This window comes from Peromyscus eremicus, chromosome 18, assembly GCF_949786415.1.
Source record: "Peromyscus eremicus chromosome 18, PerEre_H2_v1, whole genome shotgun sequence".
NCBI classification, from domain to species: domain Eukaryota; kingdom Metazoa; phylum Chordata; class Mammalia; order Rodentia; family Cricetidae; genus Peromyscus; species Peromyscus eremicus.
The window spans coordinates 16,125,791-16,148,570 of record NC_081434.1 but is presented as its reverse complement, the minus strand read 5'-3'; the positions used below and the strand labels follow the sequence as shown (position 1 = coordinate 16,148,570).

At 37.7% G+C, this 22,780-nt stretch overlaps 1 long non-coding RNA gene across 1 annotated transcript in view; it reads left to right on the top strand.

Annotated features, from left to right (window-relative positions):
* The first annotated feature begins 14,828 nt into the window (after window positions 1-14,828).
* Window positions 14,829-22,780, top strand: part of LOC131895356 (uncharacterized) — a 40,861-nt gene continuing 32,909 nt past the window's right edge. Inside the window, exon 1 of the long non-coding RNA XR_009375148.1 lies at window positions 14,829-14,892. This is a non-coding gene — a long non-coding RNA (uncharacterized LOC131895356). The remainder of the gene's footprint in view (window positions 14,893-22,780) is intronic.

The following is a 22,780-nucleotide window of genomic DNA, read 5'->3' as shown; positions in this document are numbered from 1 at the left end:
CCTCTGTATGGTGAGACAGTTGTGTAGCTTGATCTGCTTGGGGGGTTCCCTGGTGGTAGGATCAGAATCCATCTCTGGTGCATGAGGGGCTTCCCGGCCCCCCTTTTTAATTAAGAGATTTTCTATTCATTGTATATACCAGGGGCTTTTTGGAGCCCATTACCTTTAATGGGACCCCTCATGTAGCCTTGAGGTAGGAGGAAGGCCTTGGACTGGTCTCTACTGGATGTGCCTCTCCATGAGAGGCTTCAGCTTTCTAAGTGGTGGTTTGTAGCACCCAGCCTGGCTTAGTATTTCGTTTCTCCCATGGACTCTTTTCTCCTATGAAAATGTAAGATCTATTAAATCATGAACTTCATCTCTCTTGGTCTAATTTGTATCCTCAAGGTGATAAAGATTGGTGCACATGTGTATAAGAAGTACCTGCAAAATTAACTAATAAATTATGTATTTTCAGCTGCAAAAATAGGGTAAAGTTGGTAAGTGTGACTCAAGAAGAAAATAATTTAGAAAAACTAGTTGAAATATTGAATTAACAAGTCAACATGGTGTTTCAGAAATTAGAATTTGTGTGTCTCTTGTTTCAATTGGTTTGATATAATTTTATTGACCTTATGCCTTTAGTTTGTTTAAAGTAACAGTAATAAATGTATTCATACAGTATAATGTAAACTGCTTTAACACATGCAGTGATTGAGGTGCTTTACAGACTGTACTGTCTGGTTTTTTTGACAACTTGACACAAGCTAGGGCCATCAGAGAGGAAGGATCCTCAGTAAAGGAAATGCCTCCCTGAGATCCAGTTGTAAGGTATTTTCTCAATTAGTGATCAATGGGGGAGGGGAGCAGTCCATGAGATAGTGATCCTGGGCTCTATAAGAAGCAGACCAGGCAAGCCATGGGAAGCAAACCAGTAAGCAGCACCCCTCCATGGCCTCTGCGTCATTTCCTTCCTCCAGGATCCTGCCCTGTTTGAGTTCCTGACTTCCTTCAATAATGAACATCAATGTAGAACTGTAAGTCAAATAAGTCCCTTTCTCCCCAACTTGCTTTTTGGTCACAGTGTTTCATTGAAGCAATAGAAACCCTAGTGAAGATACAGGTTAGCTTGCAATCCTTATGAAGCTCTAATTGAAATTTGAATTCTTTGTAGAAATAGAACTAAGTACAAAAAGATTTAAACCTATTAAAAGTTCTGGGTAGGGCTTGAGAGATGGCTCAGAGGTTAAGAGCACTGACTGCTTTTCCAGAGGTCCTGAGTTCAATTCCTAGCAGCCACATGGTGGCTCACAACCATCTATGATGAGATCTAATGTCCTCTTCAGGGGTACAAGGTATACATGCAGGCAGAACACTGTATACATAGTAAATAAAAATAAGAACTTTTAAAAAAAGTTCTGGGCTAATGAGTAACAGACTCAGGTGCTGTGGGATATCTTTCTGTATGCTGTGAATATGTATTGCTCTTATTGGTTGATAAATAAAGCTACATTGGCCTATGGCAGGGCAGGATGGAGCCAAGCGGGAAAACCCAAGAGAGATAGTGAGAGGAGAAAGGAGAGTAAGGGGAGACACCAAACCGCTGTCCAAAGAGCAACATGTAACGGGATGCAGGTAAAGACATGGAACACGTGGTGATACACCGATGAACAGAAATTGGATAATTTAAGATGAAAGAGCTAGCTAGCAAAAAGTCTTCCATAGGCCATACAGCTGGTAATTAATATAAGCCTCTGAATGATTATTTTATAGGAGACTATGGGACCGCCGGGCCGGGTGGGACCTGAAAAACTTCTGTTACACTTAGGAATCAATTACAGATAGTGTAAGTTTTATTTTGTTCATATGTTTTAGTATTTACTTATTTATCTATCTCTATATCTATTTATATATTTGTTTTATTTAGGCAGGTAGGCCCCATTATCCTTCTGCCTCTGCCTTTTCAGTGCCGGGGTTATGGCATGTTATAGGCTGCTGCTTCCACCTCCAATCTGTCCTGCCTACAAGATCTGCTGGGACAATGGTGGCACAGAACTTTCGAGAGTGGCCCAACCAATGTCTGGTTTAACTTGAGGCCAACTCCACAAGGGGGAACCCATGAACTACACTGCCTGGATGACCAGGAACCAGAGACTGGATAGCCCAGAGACCTAAAGTGGAAGCAAACAGGGCAGCCTACCCTCACTAAAAACAAAACAAAATGAAAATAATGAAAAGATTCCTAATGCTACTTTGCTATACTCATAGATCAGTGCCTTGTCCTGTCACCATCAGAGACACTTCCTACATCAGTAGATGGGAGCTGGTGCAGAGACTCACAGCTGGACATGATGGGGAGAAAGAGTCTAAATTGCAGATCTCCACTGGGTGCCCCCTCCCTTGGATTGAAGCTTGGGAAACTCTGCAGAAGAAGGGAAGTGTGGCAATTTGAATGTAATTGGTCCCCACAAGCTCATTGGGAATGGCACAATTAGGAAGTGTGGTTTTCTTGGACTAAGTATGGCCTTGTTGGAGGAAGTGTGTTGTTGCATGTGGGAGGGTAGACTTTGAGGTCTCATATGTGTTCAAGCCACACCTAGTGTTAGTTCACTTCCTGTTAACTGAAGTTCAAGATGTAGGACTCTTGGCTCCCTCTCCAGCACGATGTCTGCCTGCACGCCACCATATCTCACCATGATGATAGTAGACTAAACCTTTGAAATTGTAAGCCACCCCGTTAAATGTCTTCCTTTATGAGAGTTGCCATGGTCATGGTGTCTCTTCATAGCAATTGAAACCCTAAGTCAGGAGGGAAAAATTGTAGGAGTCAGAGGGGATGAGAACACTAGGAGAACACGCCCACCAATTTAACTAAGCAGGGCTCATATGGGCTCACAGTGACTGTGGCAGCAAGCATGGGGTCTACATGGGTCTGCAGCAGGTCCTCTGAGTATATGTTTTAGCTGTAAGCTTGGTATTTTTGTGGAACTGCCAACAGTGGGAGCAGGTGTGCCTCTAATTGTTTTGCTGGCTCTTGGGACTCCTTTCTTCCCAATTCGTTGCCTTGTCCAGCCTCGATATCTGGGCTCTTTCCTTTTATTGTATCTTGTTTTGTTGTGTTGGATTGTGATTTTTGTTGGTGTCTCTTGGAGACCTGCTCTTTTCTGAAGGGAAACAGAGGGAGAGTAGATTTGGGGGAGAGGGGAGTTGCGGGAAGCTGGGAGGAACGGAGGGACGGGAGCTGTGGTTGGGATGTATTGAATGAGAGAAGAATCTATTTTCAATTAAAAACAAATTAAAAAGAAAAGGAACTAACATCATCCTTGTACTACTCAACAACCATTTGCTAACAGCTCCCTGTGTTACAAAGAGTTAAATGCTTTTGATTGTAAGACAGACGTACACTTACATGTTACATGAGCTTTTATTTTCAATGAACTAGGCCAATGAGTCCACTATAAGTGTACTGTTAATTATAATAATCATAAAAATGTTTGATGAATAGACCCTCATCTAGAGGCTAAGCAAACACATAAATATATGTGCAAATGGCACTTGCCATATGTTATGAAGTGAATTTGTTATTCCCAAGGATCCAGAAAAGCTTTTTGTATATTTAAGCTAGATTCAGGAGGCTCTGTAAGAGTTACCCATGAGAATAGGAAGGATCCAGGCAGAGAAATGCAACAACAGTAACCTGAGTTGTAATTTGATTTGTGTTTTGTACTACAAGAATACACTGAAGGATACATGTTTTCAGTGTGACATGATCTTTCTGGTTGCCAGTGACACACAATCTCATATAATTGGCCTTCTAATTCCTACATTCAGTAGTTTTCCTATACTCCTGAAGTAAGACCAGCAATGGTTAGCTGCAGCAGGGAGAATGGGAAAGATTCTAAGTAGGAATTTTAAAACTTGCCCAAGCAATTTTAAACATTTAATTATCACATTTAGTTAGAACATTTTGCTAGATAAAAACAATATTGTATTTTAAAAGAGTTTCCTATGAGAATCAAATTCTATGCCTTTTAATAATCAATAGTATCACAATTTCTCTATTAAGGGAATTTCAATTAAGATGGTTTCATTCATTCTCCCCCAAGCAAACATTAATGCTTTAAAACTGTAATCACAACTCTTGAAAGAATAAATAAAATAACCACTATGGTCTTCACAATTAATTTAATTTTTTTTTTTTCCGAGACAGGGTTTTTCTGTGTAGCTTTGCGCCTTTCCTGGAACTCGCTTTGGAGACCAGGCTGGCCTTGAACTCACAGAGATCCGCCTGGCCCTGCCTCCCGAGTGCTGGGATTAAAGGCGTGCGCCACCACCGCCCGGCTAATTATTTAATATTTTAGTCTGGTATCTGTATCCTGTTATTTTGTCATACTGTTCAATGTAAAAGCAGTTCTATCCATCTGAAATTGTCTTTGTATGTTCTTATGTAAATATGTACATTGATAAATCTATCTTTTCTGTGATGAACAGTTTTGAAATAGAAGATATTATGAATATATTATAAATGTTTATTTTCATCTAGTTCTGTATCACCCTAATGAAATTCTTGATGCTATGTTAATCAAATAAGAGAAAAGTAAAGAAAGTATTTAATAAGTTCTTTCCACCAGATTTCAGAAAATCATTGGAAGGTGAGATCTCAGAGTTACAAAAAACATTTAAGTGGATTAATTTTCTTTTTCAAATGCATTAATATATGATTGAAGAACAGGATGGATCCATTCATCTTTTTACTCCGTATTGGTCCATTTATTTTCAAGATATGAGGATCTGTCCTGTGATTAATTGCCCAACTTTCAGCAGCCCTGCTTATTGTCAAAGAACATCCCATCAGTAACTTGAAAAGAATTTAAAGACATTTATCAAAGTTCCCATTTGGAGTCTTGAGAAACAATAAAGTAGATATTGACTTCTCCTCAGGAGTGGATCATGATTTATTGATTCAAAGGAAGGAGCAATATTTACCTTTCGTGAAAATGATTCTGGATGGTCAATGAAATGTAAAGTTCTGTATATTAATTCTTCTAGTCAGAAACAATTTGAAATGTAGAAAAGGATGATACTGCTTAAACAACATTTATATCGTTTAGTTTAAATGTATTTGTGCATATAAAAAATCCTTGTAATACATAGACTATGAAAAGTTGAAAGTGAATTGGAAAACAATTGTTACTATTATGGACTTTTTTCTTGTAATTTTTCCATAAAATGAATATGTTTATGTATATTTATTTTGATTTACTGATAAAATAAAAGGATTGTTTGTGTGTGCAATTTCCTCTTTCCCTCTTTCCTTCTCTCCCTCTCTCTCTCTCTCTCTCTCTCTCTCTCTCTCTCTCTCTCTCTCTCTCTCTCTCTCTTCTTTGTGACAGGGGTCACACTCCATAGCATGGACTAGCTTGGAACATACTTTGTAGCCCACGTTGACCTCAGAGCTGTGGTGATCCTGTCAGCCTCAGAAGAGCTGTCATTATATATTTCTGCCTCCAATCTTCTTAGTTTGTATTATTCTTTCAAAATACACATTCTTCTTGCAAAGGGAATATTCATCACCACATATGGACATGTGACTTGCTATACTGAATAAATACACTTGTGTCACATTAGTATTGTGTTTGTCACTGAAACTTGTTTTGGCCAATGTCATGTGACATGCATATATCAGTGACAACCCAGGCTGAGCTTTTGGCATGCTTCCATCAGTTACTTTTTTCTTCTCTCAGCTAGAAGACAAATGTCTGACTTAAGGTCTTCTTCAATGTTGACTCAGGGCTAGGAGGCAGACTAAAGAGGGAAGCACCAGCTATTTGTAGAACTTCACATTTTTTTTAAAGAAAATAAATATCAGGCTCTATTAGACATTTTGGACTATTATGCAAAGGTGTGGAATATATTTATGTATGTTAATAAGTCCCTATACCAAAAACTGAGTAACTGAGATAAGACTCTACCCTTCTTCCAAGATAACAACTTACCTTGCCACAGTTTTATCTGCATATACAGATAGGAAACTTGTTTCATTTAGTTGGAGACAAAAACTATAATCTATAATACATAGATGAACAAGACAAGAATAATATCTGTAGTTCCCCAAAGCCCTTTTTCTAGACAGCAGTTCTCAATCTGGGGGGCTCAACCCCTTTGGTAGTCAAATGACACTTTCACATGGGCTGCTGAAGACCATCAGAACACAGATAATCACATTATGATTCATAAAACAGTAGCATAATTACAGTTATGAAGTAGCAACAAAAGTAATTTTGTGGTTGGGGGTCACCATAACATGAGGAACTGTATTAAAGGGTTGCAACATTAGAAAGGTCGAGGATCACTGCCCTAGAGTGTGATATAGCAGTGACTAAATGGTGGCTGTGTAAGAAGGAGGATATAAAACAAAAGTGCCTTTAGGTTGAAAATATTTTGACCCAATATAATGTTAACCACTTCTAACTCTGTTCTTAGTATACAAAAATGCTTGCATAACAAACATTTTGGAAAAAAAAAGACGCAGTTCTTTTGGTATATACATATGTGTATACATGTCTGTATGGAAACAGTTTGTGTGTGTGTGTGTGTGTGTGTGTGTGTGTGTGTGTGTGTGTGTATGTGTGTGTTTCTATGGCTTTTGTATTTCACAAAGTTGTGATTGATCATCCTGTCAATTTTTTTCATATATACATCCTACTCTCCTTCTATTACCAAATGAGAAAGGGGTGAGTCCCTTAATCTGTTGTAAATAGGGTAGAATCTCATCATGCCTATATGTGTTATTTGGACATATATTTTTAAATAATTGCTTAACATATCATGACAGAGAACCATATAATGAAATTACTACAGCTCTACTGTTGAATTTGAAGGTTGCTTGGTAATATTTCATAATATATGATGCTATAACAATCATATTTCATGAGGTATGCTTTTATATACATTGACTTTGGAGTTTCAATATATAGCAGGGAAGTCAAATATAGAGCCCACAAATTAATTTTGACAAATTTAATATATGAAATTAGATATGTTTATTGTAAGTATACTATAAATCAGAGCAAAGTTATCTTGGCTTTCACAAGAAACTAACAAGTCGTTTGGATTTTTTTTTCAAAGTTCTTTCTTTGCTTCTACTGATGATCATTGTTATGTTACTCTTCTGGTGTAAGTTTATAGGGCTGTACATCAGTGAAAATGAGTTCTACATATGTGACATCATGAGGAAGGTCCAGAGTTTCTGAGGGTAGGAGATGGGCAGTAAAAATGAGTAAGGCTGACCTATAGTTTGAGATGTTTGTATTCATCAGTATTGCTCAGATATCTAGAGACACATAAGAGTGTAGCAGCAATCAGCTATATCGTGGGAAGGACAGGCAGATTAACGCAAGGTGTCTGTTAAGAATGAAACTTTGAATCAGTATTTTAGTATAATTATTCCCTAATGTTGTGTGGGTAATATTTATATTTTGTTTGTTTGTTTATTTTTTGAGGCAAAGTTTCTCTGTGTAGCTTTGGAGCTTGTCCTGAAACTTTCTCTATTGACCAGGCTGGCCTTGAACTCACAGAGATCTACATATATATATATATATATATATATATATATATATATATATATATATATATATATATATCAGTAAATAGAAGAAGAGAAATAATGAAAATAAATTAAATAACATGGAAATAAATGGAGAACACAGGAAAGCTACAGCAAAATCCATTGAACAAAACATTGGTTCGTTAGGGTCATAAAACTGCACAAAAGCTCCAGTCAGAACCACTATGGCCATGTTATTTTTTTTACCCCACAACACTCCAATAGCATCAGTATAAGTGCATAGACCACAAAACAGCAGTTAATACATCTGCTGATCTAAAAATACTGACCATGGGATCTCTCGACAACTTTCTTTGGGCCATCTGTAGAAGGTTTTCAAGGTTTTGACTTCCTGTTTAGGATTGGTATTGTTATAATTCTGAAGTAAAAGTAGAGTATGCCTAGTTAAATTTAAATTCCAGATGAAAAATCATACATTTTAATAGTAAAAATATGCTGGGAATGGTGTCGCATACCCTTAATCCCAGCACTCAGGAGGCACATTTAATCTATGTTAGTTTTTCTGAGACAGAAGTTTGCTACCTAGGGCACTTGAAAGTGCTTTTGCCTCTCAAATACCAAGGTTGAGGACAAGGAAAAAGTCATAACATCCGGTCTCTAACTAGTCTTTGATGCTCTTTTTCAATAAGGAGTTCTTTTCTTAAGCAGAGTTTTTAGATTTTGCAGATTTTATAAAATCATCCTATTGTGGATTTCTATTTTCATTTCATTTGATATTAAATACCACATACTTATGATTAGAATCTAACTTTGTTTATTTTATGACCAGACACAATATAAACTATTACATGTGCAATTGAGAAAGAATGCCTTTTGTTTCTTTTTTCTTTTTTTGGCAATAATTTTATTCAGTACTGTGTAAGTAACCAGGTCAACTTGGTTGAGTATCTTCTATAACTATATATTTGAGCTTGCTTTCCTGAGTTATTAGGGGGAGTATTTTATTTGAATATCTGGGAAACTTGCTACTGAGACTGCAGTTTTCGGAGTCCAGAGAGCTCAGTTACAACACATGGTAACTACGGAGGCGGTCCTCTAACTCAAGCCCTTTCTCTGGTTTTTGATTATAAGTATCATCCAATATTCTATTTATTTTAGATCTTCTCAAGCATCTTATCAGTTTATTAGGAAGAGCATTTAGTTTATTAAGAAAAAGTATCATCAGAGATTTCAGCACAAACTTATGAGAAAGGGATAGAGGCATATAAGTAGTAAATATTCTGGAATGGGTATAGGTGTCTCAACAGCAGGTCATACTAAGTATATCACTTACTCTGAAATTCTTGGCATCTGTCAATCAAAGGCTGTATCTGTAAAGTCTCACCAACAAACTGCTCATACATGAGCTGATAAGGACACCACTGAACCTGCCAAAATGGATGGGAACAAACCCATGAGGCCTCCTCAACCCTGTACAAAGAACTAGAGTCAACTTAGAAAAGCTGGGGGCAGGACAGGTAATATTCCCCAGGGAAGAGCACACCAATTGGTTGTCCAGTGCCAAATTGTCAGTCTTGAAAACATACATAAAGTAACATTTATGGCTTCACAAGGTTATATTTAGGAGTATTTATGCATATACAAATACATACATGTTTGCAGTAACAATAGATGAAAACACAGTCCATGAATTTAAAGGAGAGTGGGGAGGAACATATGGGGTGTTTTGGAGGAGGGAAAGGAGAAATTTTGTAATTAAAATCCAATCTCAAAATTATACAAAAAAGAGAACACAAAAGCAATTTTAAAATACCTATCATTTGATGTCTTTGAAGCTTTTAAATAGTGTAATTAGGCTGCAAGACATAGCCAGTTAATATAGAAAGTATTTTAGGACACTTTGAATTATAGAGTATATAGTGTAGAACTTCCTTTACCTTATAGGCATAATCTGAGATTTCAAACATCCCTTATGAGAGTGTAGATTTCTTCAGGATGCTGCAGTTTTGTTAAATAACCAAGTAATCAGGAAGCAGAATTTCTTGTTTATAAGTGTATTAAGTGTTCACAATTTATTCATGGAAAGGCACAGGCAGAAGCATACCACATTAAAATTCTCTCTGTCTCTCTTATATGTACTATCCACATGAATGATGTGTGTCCCAGAGAAGGGGAAGACTCCAAATAAGAGGATACTGTTGGTGAGAATAAAGTTTGGAAATGTTACACATACTGAGTGGTTTTTTGTCCTCAATTTCTGTGTCATGTATTGTATCCTAGAGTGCAGACTGAGTTTGGGATTTGCCAAGAAAGCAAAACATTTCCATAGCAGAGAAAAAAAGCTAATTAGAAAGAAAACATCTAATATGAAGTGATTTAGAAAAAATAACATTATATAAAGACCAAACTTATAAAAATGATGGATGCTTTATCTAAACTTTAAAAATTGGCCAATTATAGACTTAGTCAACAAACTCTACATAATTAGTAACAAAATCTTACAAAAACGAAAAGCTGTCATACACACTGATGAAAAATATACACATGGTTCAGTTCTAAGGATGCTCTCCTTGGCCATACCTGATTGTGTCCTCACTAACTGATTGCGAAAGACAGCAATTATCAAGGGGTCCACCAGATTATGTTCAAGAAGTTTTATGCATAATTGTGCTAAAACAGCTCATTATTCCAATTTTTTTCTTAGTTTCAAGATAAAATTCAATAATTTCCCATTAATCTTTTTCATAAGAAAGCACTTCTCTGTAGAAAAATCTTCCCATAACTTATTGATTTGCATATGAATGTGAATGAATCACCAATTAACAACTGACTTACATGACCTCCCTCCTAGATGGAGTAACAGATGTGCCACATTTATATAGATTTCTAAGGTGCCAGACCATTTTGTTTTGTTGGTTATGGCAGGTATAGCTCATATGTACTATGTGCATATATACGTATGTACACTAATGGTGTTATATGATTTATGAATTCTCTGAAAAACTTCCAAAACTTTAATTATATAAAGAACTCCACAGCATTGCTGCTTATATATTTGTTCTCTAATGGATTTTTATATTAAGTAATTTATAATAATCATCTTATTACTAGTGAGATGCATCAGTGACACTGAGGGTTTGGCACTGTTTACCCTTTCAGAGACAGAACCATTGCTGTACAATGTAGTAAAGTCTCTAGCAGTTGCCATACTTGTGAAGAATACTGCACTTCACAAATAAGAGGCATTAATGTTGCTCAGAAAACCTAAAGCTTCAATATACTCCTGGGAACAATTAGGATTCTGTCACATAAGCGTTAGACAGTTTCTACTTAAACTGGTTTCCTATATCACGGGAGGCAAAAAGTAATTATCAAAATTGATGTAAATGAAGCTTGCATTTTAGAAAATAGTTGAACCGATTACCCTCAAAGGATAGATAAGGACTGGAAAATCTTCACCAATTTATTCATCTACTCAGACTTTATTTCCAAAAGTAAGCAAGGATCATCCCATAAATATTTGTTCATTAGTTTATAAAATATGGCTAATTCAAAATGAAAAAGCATATTTGAGGCAGAAATCATTTATAGCTGATAGAGATCATTCTAATGTGTGAGGCTTTTCTGATATATAAGTAGATAAAGCTGACAATTTCTAATGCATTTTTTGAGATAGATTCTATAAGAATAGCACACAGAACAGTTCCAAAATTTGACCACAGATTAGTTAAGTGTCCTGTTGCTTTTAATCCAACCAAACAAGTCAACTTGTACTGTCTATTCTAGAAGAGAATCATAATAAATATAAATAAGTGTAGAGATACAATTTTATTCTATTACCAAAAGATTCAATGGTGGTATGTGAAAATGAGGTAAGGATTTCTCAGTGACATTGACGGTGGGAGGATCTGAGAGAGAAAGAGTCTGGTAACCTAAACTCTAGTTAAAAACAAAGCTAACAGGAGATGGTTCAGTAGTTAAGAGCATGTACTGATCTTCCAGAGGTCCAGTAGAAATAACATTTTTTCTGGTGAGATGAACTGTGGTCAGGATTATGTTGAGCAGTAGGGATAAGGAGGGTGAAGCATTCCAGTGAGAATTCTTGGAAGCTAATACAAATGGATACATATCTATCGTCCCACTCAAGTCCAAGTGGATGAAAGACCTCAAGATGAAACCAGACACATTGAACAGAATGTAGAAGAAGATGGAGAAAACCCTGAACTCATTGGCACAGTACACAAGTGCCTGAACAGAACACTGATAGCACAGGCAAGAAGTTTCTTAAGAAGCTTCTGCAAGGCAAAGGACACCACCATTAGGACAAAACAGCCACCTTCAGAATGGGAAAAGACTTTCACCAACTTCACAACTGGCAGAGGGCCAATATCCAAAATATATAAATAACTCAATAAATTAGACATCCAAACACCAAATCATCCAATGAAAAATGGGGACAGATCTAAACAGAAAATTCTCAACAAAGGAATCTGAAATGACTGAGAAACAAAGAAATGCTCACCATCCTCAGCCATCAGGGAAATGCAAATCAAAACAACTCTGAGATTCCATCCTAAACCTGTCAGCAGGGCTAAGATCATGATGACGAGGTTGTGGAGCAAAGGGAACACTCCTGCATTGCTGGTGGGAATGCAAACTCCTACAGCTTCTATGAAAACCAATATGGAAGTTCCTCAGAAAACTGGGAATTGATCTACCTCAAAACCCAGCTATACCACTCTTGGTTGTATACCCAAAGGTCACTCGGTCCCACCACAAGGATACTTGCTCAACTATGTTCACAGCAGCTTTATTCATAATAGTCAAAACCTAGAAACAACCTAGATGTTCCTCAACTGAAGAATGGATAAAGAAACTGTGGTACATTTACACAATGAAGTATTACTCAGCTGTTAGAAACAACAGCATCATAAAATTGGCAGGCAAATGGATGGAACTAGAAAAATCATCCTGAGTGAGGTAACCCAGACCAAGAATGAAAAACATAGTGTGCTACTCATAAGTGAACATTAGCTGTTAAGTATAGGACAATAATGCTATAATCCACAGATTCAGAGAGGCTAAGTAACAAAGGGTGCTCAAGAGGACACATGGATCTTCCTGGGAAGGGGAAATAGAGTATTTTGTGGGTGGACTGGGGCAGGTGGGTATGAGAACAGGAGGGATCATGAAGTGGGTGGGAGGAATGTAGTGAGAGAGAATACTGGGAGAGAGGACTACAATTAGGGTCTATGTGGGGGGTGCTGTAGATTCCTAGTGCATTGGGAACTCCTAGAATCTATGAGAGTAACCCTAGCAAAGTCTCCTAGGAATGGGGGATAAGGAGCCTAAACTGGCCACCTTCTGAAATCAGGCTAGGCTCCTAGCAGTGGGACTGGGACATCAACCCAGCCACAAAACCTTTGACCTGTAGTCTGTCCTGCCTGCAAGATGTGCTGGAGTAATGCTGATACAGAACTTGTAGGACTGTCCATCCAATAACTGGTTCAACTTGAAGCCCACACCATGAGAGGGAGCCTGTGCCTAACACTGCATGGATGTCCAGGAATAAGAGTCAGGACAGCCCAGAGACCCAGGATAGAGACAAGCATGACTGGCAAAAACAAACTAACAAAAGATAATTTTATTCTCCTTATGCTCTTCTTTTTTCTAATCCCCAGATTTCATAGTCTCCATCAGATGCTCAGGTTGAGGAGACTAAAAGGCTAATATGTAAATTCTACATATGTTAACCATCCTCTATCAGTAATATCAATCATATTTAATTTATGTTCTAGTTTTGTTTGCATTTACAGAATTTATTAAGAATTCATATGCCGAGATTCTCCCAACTTTTAACTATTGTTTTATTGTTAAGCTGTGAAAACACTTGGTCAATATAATGTTGTTGGTAAAGGTCCATTATTGGAAAGAAAAAACAAAAACAAAAAAAAAAAACTAACAGACAAACAAATAAAAAAACCTCAAAAAAATAAAAAAAAAAAACAGTCAATGAAATGATTCCTAATATTCAGCTAGACTCATAGACTGGTGCCTAGCCCATCAGAGGGTGGTCTTCAGGCCACTGATAAGAGCAGATGCAGAAGTCTACAACCAAACACTAGGCAGAGCCAGGGGATTTCCACAATAGAGGGGAGGAAGAGTTGTGGGAGTCAGAGAGTTCAAGGATACCACGAAAACATGACCTACAGAATCAACTAAGTAGGATTCACAGGGGCTCACAATGACTGACCCAACAATCAGGGCATGAGTCTGACCTAGACCCTCTGCATATATGTTATGGTTGTGTAGCTTGGCCTTGTGGGACTCCTAACAGTGTGAGCAGGGGGTGTCTCTGACTCTTTTTGCCTGCTCTTGGGACCCTTTTCCTTTTACTGGGTTGCCTTGTCCAGTCTTGATATGAGAGTTCGGTTCTAGTCTTATTGTATCTTGTTAGGCCATGTTTGGTGGGTATCTCTGGGAAGACTATTTTTTTTCCCATGGGAAATGGAGGAGGAGTGCATCTGGGGGAGAGTGGATGGGAGGGGAGGGAGGAGGGGAAACTACAGTTGGAATATAATGTATGAGAGAAGAATAAAAGAAAAAATAAAGTGAGATAATTAAGCACTTGAAAGTGGTGGGTATCTAAATCTTCCAGGATAGAAGACACAATTCAACAGTGTGTACCAAATTCCTAGACTTTACTGAAACCTGGGTGTTCAGTGTGCAATAGGCGAAGCAGGCAGACACCAGAGACAATGATCCATTCCTTGTGTGGTGTGTGTGTGTGTGTGTGTGTGTGTGTGTGTGTGTGTGTGTGTGTAACAATTGTTCCAGTTTTTAAAAATATTATATCATGTTAAGGAATTTTTTTTTAAATTTCCAAGTTATAATCACTGATTACTGTCAACTATCTATAGCTAAAGAATTGAATGGGGCAATGTTAGTCACCCAAATTAAAGGTCCATGGCTGCCAGGCTAAACTAAACTGCTAAGTAATAGCAGTGTTCATACCATTCTCCATTTTCTGCTATGATAAGTTGTTTAGAGAACTTTCCAGAAGGTTTTCAAAAGCCTCTTATGGACTGTTTCCCAGAAGTGAGTCAGTGGGTACTTTACTCATATGTTACACCTTGTTCCTCAGGACAATGATAACATGAAGAGCAATGGTTCATGGGAATATTCGTGTCTCTTACTGTTAAGGATGTGGGAGTAGGCCATGCTTCTTGTCTTATGTAGAAGAAGTGCACTGAAAGTAACTTCTTGTTCCTTTGGGTTATTACAGGAAGATGCCTCCCCACCTCATTATTTTGAAGAGAGGACAGTGATAACTTCAAAGTTATACTGTAAGTAAAAGGCTCCTTATTGAAGAATAATGATTTGTCCCATATTGATAATACTAAGAAGTAGAGTCTACTAAATAAATATAACCTCTCAAGTAAGTAGGAGCTATTGAATAAGGTAATGAAGTCCACTGTTAAACAATGATCTAAGGTCTCTGTTTTATAGACACAGATGGTGAAATACAGTAGTGTTTTATCTCTTTCATTGATTGGCATGCATGGTTGTAGAATAGAAATAATCACTAGTTATCTTAATCAAGGGAAATTTCTCTTCTCATTTAATCACAGGTAATTTCTGATAAAAAAAATTATTTTGTTATGTCCAAAGTGTGAAAACCTAAGCTGCAAATTAGTTTGAGCATACTATTCTGAAGATGAATGTTTTGTGTTAATTGAAAATGAAAATTTAAGAGAATGTTATTTTATTTCGTTGAAATTTATATTTCTCTTGTGAAATTGTGGAATGACTATAGTAAAAGAAAGGATACTTAAATATTTCTCCTAACTTGATAAAATAGTTTCTCTTAGAGAAAGTATATACAACTTGATGATAAGTTGATTTAATGTTTCATTTGTGCTAGTTATGTGACTTATTATTGCCTTCGATGCTAATATATCTTCCAATAAGAGGAAAGTATTTTCAATTTTAGAATTATCATTAACATTTGGAGCGTGGTCATTGATTTTACTCTGCAATATTCAGGGGATTTTTAAAACTGAATTATTGAACTGCATTTTCACACGTGGTTGAAAATTTTGTTAACTGCAAACCAGAGTTATGGTGTACATATACGTATCAGGCACCAAGAAAGCTGGGGCTAAAGGCAAAGCCTCTCTGGGCTAGACAGTGCTGTTGTGTGAAAGAAGGAGACATTTATCAAACCGCATCACAGAATCCCATTACTCTGTGTCTGGATCAATGTTTCAGCAACTTACTTCGGTGTTTCATCACATGTGAAGTTTTCAGCATTCATGTTAATCATTTTAGATGTATAAATGCTTTTGCTTTCTCAGAGGAATTGTGATCATATTTTTGGACTTATTTCATCTCCTAGTCCTCCACACTAGTGACATATACCAAAAGTGCCGTATGGTAAAGTGCAAAAGGAGGAGGGATCAACTCCGTAATTAATATGTAGGATGAATGCTTCTACTTTGTTAATGTCTTCAATTACCTTCTAGTTTCCCATGCATCTCATTTGTAGATTTATAACGTTACCAGTTGCAGCTTGAAGCTGTGTTGAATGCCTCAGTGAACAGTCAGTTCTAGCTGATCCTTTTTATCCCCAGGTGGAATTCTAGTAACAGCTTGTAAAATATTGGCAAAGGATAACCTTTTAGTACAGCTCTACATTTAAGATGAGTACATTACTAAGTCATTAAATAACAGTATTAAATATTGCATTAGGTATGCAGGCAGTACTATAACTTTGAAATACTGGTTTAATATACTTACAAAAAGTAAAAACATTGCTCATCTCTATTCTTACCTGGGAGCCAGATCCAGCCTCTCTACATATGTGCAATTTTAGGAAATGCCATGTAAGATTTTCATCTTGAATTGAGTGGATGCCATGGATCCATGGATTTTATTCTTGTTTTTACTAAGCAGACGAAATCCTTCTAAAATTAGCAGACTAGGGTAGTATCTAATGTTTTATGATTGATTCATCTGTTTGTTCTTTTCACATTATTTCCCCTAACTTGTAACAGATTTTCTTGTAATTGTGGCTTACAACCTTCAGGGGAAATTTCTTACTCTTACTTGGACACACAGAGAGGAGAACTGTAACAATATCAAATAACTCAGTGTATTGTAGAAGTTTGTAACCCAACATAATGTAGATGGATTCTGATGTGGGGTAGAAAGCTAAAGCTTTGTTTTGGATTCTACATTAAGAAAATCTGTAGTGAGTAATTCTTTTTCTAAAACTCTGTCTCTAGTCTGGTTCCTCTGTGCTCAAAATAACTTCTCTGGTATCAAGGGAATGGGGGAGCTTTAAAAAGCCTCTTAAACATGTGCATTAGAGAAGTGGATATACCTGAGTCTAGAAGTGGGGGAATGTAAAGAATGACATTCACATTATTTTATAATGAAATTATATTTCTGAGAGTCCAAGTAAAGGGACAAACTGGCCACGGGCAGAAACTTCCCAAAGTGTGAGTTAAAATTGACCATTCCTATTTATAACCTGTGCTTGGTGGTTTGATGTTGTCATGGAAATCTGACTAGCATATAGTTACTTGATTGTTGAAACAGAAATGTACATTATAAAGCTCCACGATTGTTCTCTGCATCCCCTGGCAACTTCCTGGGCTCACTTATTTGCTTTGTCATCTGAAAGAGTGCTCTCACTCAGTTTGGGTTGGAAAAAATTTTTCTGAGCCTTCATATGTTTACCACAGAAATTAATATCTGCTTGATCATCATTCAAGGTTCAAATTGATTTTTCATTAAGCACTTTAAAATTATTACTCAATATCATTTTTTTCTAAATATCAGATGCATCTGCAGAGAATCCTAATGTCAGCCTACGTCTATCTACTATACAGACTGATAACATGCTTTTCTAGGAATATTTATTCCATTTTAATTTTGTTGTGCCTAGTCTTTTTTTCTTTTTATTTATTCTATGAATCTTTTATATCATGTGTCTTGGTCTCATTCATTTCCCATCGCTTTGCATCCACCCTCTGCCCCTGCACACCCTCCAAAAATAAAATAAAATTTAAGAGAAAAAAGGAAAAAAAATTAAAAATCTTGAATGGAAGCTGTAGTGTGACACAGTGAGTCATGCAATAATCACCTTTGTCCATATATCTTTACTTGTAAGTGGTCATTGCAAAGAGTCAGTGGTCTGTTTTGAGACCTCTGGTTTCTACAACACTATCAGTGCTGGACCCTCACTAGGACTCTTCTTGGATATCTTGTGTATGCTATCTTTTCTATGCATGAAATGGTTGCCATTCTGTGAGTGATTTCATCCTATAGTCTTCAACCTTTTCTAATAGTTGATCCTTTGGTCACTTTTGTTGAATGTCTGTACCAATGTACGCTGGGAAACCTCTCTGTGTGTTTCTATTTCTTTTTGTTCTTTCAGAACTCTGATCATGTGCATATTTCCTATACCTGTACATTGATTTCTTTCTGTTTCAGTCCTGTCCTAAACTTTATTTCTATTTAATTTGCCTTTTATTTTGCTTTTGTGATCTTGGCAAACTGATCACTGTGTTCATCAGATTTCCTTCTATTATATCATCTCTCTTTGTTCTTGCTTTCAATTGTGACATGTTAACTCCTATTTGACATCTTTCTTTTCCTGTTTTAGTTTATGAATGTCTATGATTATCATTTTGAGAATTTTTATTATTTAGTACTAAATGCATTTATCCATTGATTCCAAAAATATTGTTTGCATAGTGTTATTTATAAAGTAGTATACAGCCCTTTTAAAGATTAGAGATTGCATATCATTCAGCAACTCTACTTCCAGGTACAAACACTAGTCCAACTTGAGGTCTATGCCATGAGAGAAAGCCCACACCATGTCTGTCACTTCCTGGATGTCCAGGAACCAGAGGCTGGATGGCCCTGAGACCTAGGATAGAATCAAACATGACTGAAAAAAAAAAGTAAATAAAATGATTCCTAATGATATTCTGCTATACTCACAGTTGAGTGCCTAGCCCAATAAGCCATCAGAGAGGCTTCACCCAGAAACCTATGGGAGCAGATGCAAAGTTCCTCAGCCAAACCTTAGGCAGAGCTTGGGAAATCCCAATGAAGACAGGGAGGAGGAATTATGGGAGCAAGAAGGGTAGAGGACACCAGGAAAACATGGCCCAAGGAATCTACTAAGCTAGGTTCATAGAGGCTCACAAACACACAAGAGACATCATGGACCCTGTGTGGGTCTGAGCTAGTTCCTCTGCATGTATGTTATGGTTGAATAATTGGTATTCTTGTGGGACTCTTAACAGTGGGAGTTGGGTGTATCTCTGACACTTTTTCCTGCTCTTAGGACCCTTTCCCTCCTACTGGGTTGCCTTGTCCAGCCTTGGTATGAGGGTTTATGCCTTGTCTTATTTTTTCTTTCTTTTTATTTATTCTATGAATCTTTTACATCATGTGTCTTGGTCCCATTCATTTCCCCATGACTTTGCATCCACCATCTGCCCCTGCACACTCCCCAAAAATAAAACAAAATTTAACAGAAAAAAAGGGGAAAAAATTAAAAATCTTGACATGGAAACTGTAGTGTGACACAGTGAGTCATGCAGTAATCACCTTTGTCCATGTATCTTTACTTGTAAGTGGTCATTGAAAAGAGTCAGTGGTCTGTTTTGAGACCTCTGGTTTCTACTACACTATCAATACTGAGCCCTCACTAGGACCCTTCTTGGATATCCTGTTGTTGCCCTGTGTTATGGAGATCCTGCAGCTTTGGGTCATTGGATCAGGTCCCTTCACATGCTCTAGCAGATTATAGATGGGGTGGACGTTGGTGCAGGCCAAGTCATAACCCTGGTTCTGGGCCTGGGCAGCTGCAGAGTTGGTCAGCCTACCACTTCTCCCCTGTCCTCACCACCAGGGTGAGTTCTCCAACATTGCACTGGCTAATTCACCTCTTGCAGCAATGAGTAAAGGGTGGAACAGGTTCTCCTGCTTTCATGCCCTCAGAGTCAACTCTCCAACACCTATACCTTTAGGGTCAGCTCTATTTTGTTGCTCAGGTGAGGTACAGGGGTCACTCTTCCTAGTGCTGCAGCTGGTGAGGGGTAGGGACAGCCCCCTGCTCTTGTGACCCCAGGGCCAACTCCTTCACTTGTCTCAGCTGTTGATGGGTGGGAAGTGGGGGAAGGCCATCTCTCCTCCCTCCATGAAACCACATGTCTGAGGAGTAGTGGGGACATCTCTCCTTTGCTTATAACCTAGGAGCTGGGTCACCCTCACCTCCAACCACCAGACATCTATGCTGTGCTTCCTAGGTGAGGGACTGGGACCATTTTCTGAGTGCTGCAGCTAGTTAAGAGAAGGGTCAACTTTTTTGTCTGTTGCAGTCTGTAAGGGGTGAGAGGTAAGAGGGGCATTTCTCACCCTCCCACAGGGCCACATGACAGAAGAGTAGTGGGGACAGCTCTGGCGTGCTTAAAATGTCAGGGCTGGCACACCCACACCTCTGCCAACATGGTTGGCTCTATTGTGTTTTCCAGGTGAGATGCAGAGCCTGCTCTCCCAAGTGTTGAAGCTGGTGGGGAACACGGACAGTTCTCCTGCTCTTGTGAGCTCAGGGCCAGCCCAGTCTTATTGTAACTTGTGATGCTGTCTATGGTTAATATCCTTTGGAGGCCTGCTCTTTTCTGAAGGGAAATGGATGAGAAGTGGATCTGGGGAGAGGGGAGGTGTGGAGGGAGGGGAAACTGTGGTATGTAATGTATGAGAGAAGAATAAGTAAAAAATAATAAAATATAGAAAATCTCTTCGATATGGTAAAAAAAGAAATTAAATTATATTTATTCTTCAATTCATTGCATATCACTATTGAAATAATCTAACTGCATTAACAAATGAGTAAAAACCTTCTAATTATATATATGTATATGCCAAATATATTTCCCTTATGTATATAGTATAATTACATATTAATATTTTAATTACAATATAAATACACACGAGGAAACGGTATTTAGGATTTCAGAAGAGGAAATAGCGCCATTTCAACAAAGAGGCTGAACCTGAAAGCCATTCCTTAAAATCGAAACAAAATAGGTCAATCACAGAAAGACAAATATTGCATTATTTAGTAGATCTGTGAGATAGTTAAAACCATCAAACTTGTAAATACAGAAAATGAAATGGTGGTTACCAAGGTGGAAGGGATGAAAGGGATTGGGAAATTTCAGAACACGATAGTTATCTTTAGTATATTGGGATTACTTAACCCTTAAGTTGATATCTTAGAGTAAGAACTACTCTACATGTTTACGTGCCATTGGGGAGAATACAAATACCTGATCCTAGATATTACCGTGCATTCCGAAGTTCAGGTTTGTGGAGAAGGCCCAGAAGAAAGCTATCTGTAATAGAAATAAATGCAACCATTCAGTGATTCAGATTATCTTTACTCAGCACCAAATGGGCTAGAGAAGAGTGGGCTTCCTAATAGCTCTCTGATCCTCACCCAAGGGACAGTGTTAGAGAGACAGCTTTGTTGAAGGATGTGCCAGAAGTTGGTTATGCAGCTTGTCACTGCCAAAAGGGTTTGGCCACTGTGTCTGATGCAAAGCTCTTGCCCACTGTGGTGTCATTGCCCAAGGTCAGGCAAGAGAAGAATTTCAAAGCCCCCCTTTCTAGTGTGTCCTCTCCTCACTTAGCTCTCCTACCACACTCACTCTCTTTGTGACTTTCATTCTACTACATGATATCATTTTTCTTCCCCATTCAATATGTTGTGAGGATCTCAGCAGCTGTTATTGTCTTCTTACTCTAAATTTTGCTCCGATTTTATGACATTTAATTATCCATCATTGTATATCAAAATAACAAAGGGCAAAGTAAACTGCACTAAATTCATTTTACATATAATACAAAAATAAGCATGAATTCGTCATTATCTGATCAGGATGAATGCTTATTTTTCTCCTCCTTCTTTTCTTTGCTTTTTTCCCCTCCAGGGTAGTATCTGCCAAGCAGTGTGATATTATGCTTATTTATTACAAGGATTAAGAAGTCTTGGCTGGGCAGTGGTGGCACACATCTTTAATTCCAGCACTTGGGAGTCAGAGGCAGGGGGATCTCTATGATTTTTGAGGCCAGCCTGGTCTACATGGTGAGTTCCAGGACAGCCAGGGCTGTTACATAGAAAAACTCTGTCTTGAAAACAAACAAGCAAACAAAACCCCCACAAAATAAAAGATTGAGGGAGACAGAGAGAGGGGAGGGGATCTGAAGAACTAGAACAGTACTTTTCAATACAATTTTAAAATTATAAAAGAGTTGTAAGGAGATAAAAACAATGACAGAGACGGGTGAGGACTGGGAGTGATCAGGAAGAACCTCATTTGGAGTTTGCAAGTGGTCAAAATAAAATAGGGGGGGGGGTCTTTGTAAATAATAACCGTAAGAAATAATATGTTTATAAAAATAAAAATATGTTTATACTACAGAAATAAAGAAAACATCTTACTTCTATAGCTTTCTCTATTTCACTGTTTTCCTCCCTCCCTCCCTCCCTCCTTCCCTCCCTCCCTCCCTCCCTCCCTCCCTTCCTTCCTTCCCTTTTTCCTTCCCTACTTCCATTACTTCCCTTTTTCCTTCCCTCCCTCCATTACTTCCTTCCTGTCTCCCTCTCACCTCCTTTCCTCTTTATTTTCTCCCTCCCTCCCTCTTCTTTCCTTCCTTCCTTTCTTCCTTTCTTCCTTTCTTTCTTTCTTTCTTTCTTTCTTTCTTTCTTTCTTTCTTTCTTTCTTTCTCTTTTTCTTTCCCTCACTCCTCCCTCTTTCTTTCTTCCTTCAACCCTTTGGCTAAGGAGCTAATTATATAATCTATTATAACCTCAAAAGGAATATATTTTTTGTAGAATGTAGTATGTACATTTGCCAGGTAGAACAGAGGAGGCACTGTGGATTTTGGAACACTGTTTAATTAATGATATATGGAAATAATAATACTTAATGCATAACTTATTCTGATAATTAAATGAGCTATTATAAAATATCTTGGATCTTGATAATCATTTGATATAAGACTATGATTTTTTTGAAGAATTTATTCCAATTTGACTTCATCACAATTGCTTAATTTCAACACTAGTAACACTTTGGGTGAGATGATTCTTGTTTGTATGGATCTTGGTGGTGCATCAAAGGATGCTTAGCATCATCCTTGAAG